At 35.8% G+C, this 4,005-nt stretch overlaps 1 non-coding gene across 1 annotated transcript; it reads left to right on the forward strand.

Moving 5' to 3' along the window:
• The first annotated feature begins 699 nt into the window (after nt 1–699).
• Nucleotides 700–806, forward strand: LOC117286107. The gene has a single exon (XR_004517217.1). It is a non-coding gene; the product is annotated as a U6 spliceosomal RNA (small nuclear RNA).
• The last annotated feature ends 3,199 nt before the right edge of the window (nt 807–4,005 follow it).

Consider the following 4,005-nt stretch of genomic DNA (forward strand, 5'->3'; position numbering starts at 1 on the left):
GGAATGATAAAAGGATAAAAGAAATACAGTTAGCTAGAAAGGAGACAAGGAAAATCATAATTTGAAAATTGTACTTTAAAGAAGACTGCATCTTCAGGACACAAAGTTAACCAAAGCAACCCATATCTGTACTCCCCAGGTTTACGCTTCTGTTATGGCTTATATCTGTATGAATCCACAAACTCTCATGCACTCATAGGTGGGGCTTTCAGAAGGTGGCTGCATCTTGGGTGTGTGATACTGAATTAAGGGTGTTTGATAAAGGATTAGTTCATGGGTTGGATTGGCATAGTTCTCTGTGTGGCTGAATGGATATAATGAAGACAGTTAACCCATCCTGGGTGTGAGGGTTGGCAACCTGGGTCTTGTATCCTGTGTAGAATATTAAAAGAGAGAGGGAAAGCAGGCTCACTGCACTCTGTCTACCCTGTTGCTATGAACTGTTTCTCCTCTACCATGTTCTTTTGCCCTCCTACACTGCCTTGGAGCCAGCTGACTATGGACTGAAACTATTTCAAACTACCAACTAAAATAAACCTTTTTATCCTTTAACTTGTGGCTGTTGAGTATTTTTGTCCCAGCAGTGAAAAAGTAGCTAAGAAACCATGATAACCCAAACTTTTAAAGGTATTTTAAATCCATAAATTACCTTAGTTTATACAGTAAAAGGCAGAAACCTGACCTTAAGATAAAGAAACAGTGCTCTCTTCGGCAGCACATATACTAAAATTGGAATGATACGGAGAAGATTAGCATGGCCCCTGCACAAGGATGACACGCAAATTCGTGAAGCGTTCCATATTAAAAAAAGATAAACAGATTCAAGGTTTTCAAAGAATATTTTTATGGGCCAGGGATTTAGCTCAGTGGTTCTGCCATCTGCCTAGTAAGGTCTAGAGTTTGATCCTCCATACCATGAAAAAAAGGGTCATTTTAAAAAATCTGTATAATAAGCCATTACTTTTCTATCTATGAGTGAACTATGACTTCACTTCTGTAATCCAAACCCAAACTATCTATAGATTCAGAAGTTCCACAGATCTCAGCACACAACAATTTCCAGCTCTAAACTGTAATACATTCCTCTCTTAAAGTGCCACACTCATTTTTTTATTGTATACTTTAAATTCTACCCAATAAACCTCTTCCATGACTCTTTAAGTAAATGTAAGCCAGGGCATTCCATTTAGTAACATTTTACAAGGATTGATTCCACCAGGATTTAGATCGTGGTTAGCAAGTTAAGTAATTGACTTAAAGCATTACTTAATTGCTCTCAAGCAAGTCTAACAAATATTCCTAACTCATTTTCCTGAAGGCACTTTGTAACTTATTTTCCATAACCAAGTGAAATAAACAAAATATTAAGAAAATAACTTTAAACCCCGCTTAAATTTCAGTTCACCGTTAGGAGGGTAGAATGGCTGGTTCATAGTTTATGCTGGGTATAGGTTTGTTGAGTGCGTGTGAAAGGAAACAGAAGCAAGTACCCATGGCTGAAGTTTTCTAGTCCTTTGACGTATAATAAAAGATCAGTTGGACAGTACCTGGAAACTTGCTAGAATTCAGTCTTGTCCCAGACCTGCTGATCCACTAAGTAGCGTATTATTAAGATCCCCAGGTGATTTACATGCATGTGAAGGATTGAGAAACTCTCTTCTGGCCACCATGGCTAATTGTGAAAAATAAATGATTTATTCCCGTTCACTCATCCCATCTTAGCACATTTCAAAAAGCAAATAATTGGAAGAAAAATTAAGGTAGACACCACAAAACTTTAAAATATTTTTCTTGGGGGTCGGGTGGAGCTCTGTGGGGGTATGTTAAAAAATGGAAACTACAAAATAATCTCCTTTTAAGGGAGGTGCACCCATTGTGGCATTTTAGAGCAGGTATCTCAAATTTTACAAAAGGTTTTCTTGCTTGGATTACTTCTATGAAAGGTTTGATTTCCTTTTATTTATGAGTTTATACGACTTGAAGTCATTGTACTGCCGAGGTCATCCTTATGCTGTATGCGCGAATCATCAAAATGTGTTTCTTAAATCCAATATGCGGGGAGTAGCGAAGCCAAAATTTACGGAACTGTCGTGTCTTTGACAAATGCCTCATGTTAGGTCATAAAATATTCCTGTCTATGAAAAGGCAAAGAATTCTGCAGAAATATTTGGAAATATATTGTAAACACATTTCTGCCAGCATATCATATATATATTTCGTACATGAACTCATGTACACTATACATCAATGCATATATATAAAATGCATGTATACATCTATATGCAACATTTTAATGGCATTTTATTTGTATATATTATATACATAAATTACATGCAAGTAATCTTCATAAAGATACTGTAGAATTTATATTTGCCGAAGTTTACAGTTATCATAGTAGAATTTGTTATATACGTGTAAAATAGATGTATGCCTTTGTAAATACACTTTTAAAAATTTGTAACAGTGTAGTGACACTGAACTGTCTTGGTAGGTTTTTATCTTTTCTTTTTCTTTCCATTAAGTTTATTGGCACATTTTAGGTATACAGTACAGTTACTTTAATCATTAGGCTCTTGTACCTTTACATGATGCATCTTGGTTCTTATTTTTCCCCATTCCCCTGCCCTCCCTTCACCCCTCCACCCTTCCCTGTTTACAAAGGCTTTGTTTCCATGTTTTTCCATTTCTCATATTTTTTTCTTTTCCCTTCTTTCCTTTCCCCCATGGCTTTTATCTTTGCTTTATTCAACTATATATAGTTTGGTTCTAGTAAAATTTATTATAATATAAGGAACACTAATAGTAATAAAGCGACTTCTTCCAATGATTTACAGATTTTCTTTCACTAAATTATCTGTACTTTCTTTTTAACCTGCAAAACTGAACTCTTTAAAGTACAAAGCTGATTACTGTCCTTTGATGGTCATTTGTTCCTCTTTGTTTTAAAAACAACTTATCTTATATTTATAATATTTTGATTGGATTTACCTTTTGAAATTACCTTCGCTTTGGTTCAAAATCAAAGTGGCATTCTTTCCTTTTATAGCTTTATAAATTTGCGTACAATCGTAGATTTTGTATCCCCTTGCTTTGTCCTTAAAGTCTAATTGAAGAAAGCAGCAGCATTAGTTCACTCTTTGTGCACTTGAGAACTCTTCTCCTTCTGTCAAAATAAGGAAATGAAATCAAATGGCAACACTGGTGACTGCAATGAGTCTACCTAAACAATACCGCGCTTTAACTTTTTATTGTATATTTACTTCAATCAAGTAAGGAGCTTTAACTTTTTATTTTATATTTATTTAATCAAGTAAGGATTTCCTACTGCTGAGGATAGTTTTGTACTCGCTTATGAAAACAGCTGTGCTCACTTGCTCTTTTCTCTCTCTCTGTCTCTTTTTTTCTGTATGTGAAAAGAACTCAGGGCCTCTTGCCTTCCAGGCAGGTGCGTGTCACTCAGTTACATCCCTGACATTCTTTTGGATTATTCACCCATGGATGAGGAGTCTGCAGAGCTGTGCTCTATGCACTGGCCAAGTCCTAGTGATCACTGAAGCAATTTGAAAATGTAGTCAAATTGTAGTCTTTCCTCAGTAGCAATAATTTAGGATTGAAATAACTATCAATGGAAAGGTACTTACTATGCAAAATTTATGCTATATTTTAATATATTACTGGTTTGTTTTATTTGAAAATGATTTGTGTTGTGAAATTCATAATCAAGTTTCTAATCTCACAAGATGTAGTAAAATTTAATAACTACAAGACAAGAGAGCACCAAACAAAAAAGGCAAAAGCATTTCCAGGAATTTCTGGTGACATACTCTCATGAGGCTCAAATCAAGAAGAGTAAAATGAGAGCCGGGTGTGGTGGCGCACTCCTGTAATCCCAGCACTTGGGAGACTGAGGCAGGAGGATCACTGTGAGTTCGAGACCAGCCTGGGCTACACAGTGAGTTCTAGGTCAGTTTCAACTACATAGTGAGACCCTGTCTCAAATAACAA

The sequence above is a fragment of the Fukomys damarensis genome, unplaced genomic scaffold (genome assembly GCF_012274545.1).
Source record: "Fukomys damarensis isolate Sample0158 unplaced genomic scaffold, DMR_v1.0_HiC HiC_scaffold_14, whole genome shotgun sequence".
In the NCBI taxonomy this organism is placed as follows: Eukaryota; Metazoa; Chordata; class Mammalia; order Rodentia; family Bathyergidae; genus Fukomys; species Fukomys damarensis.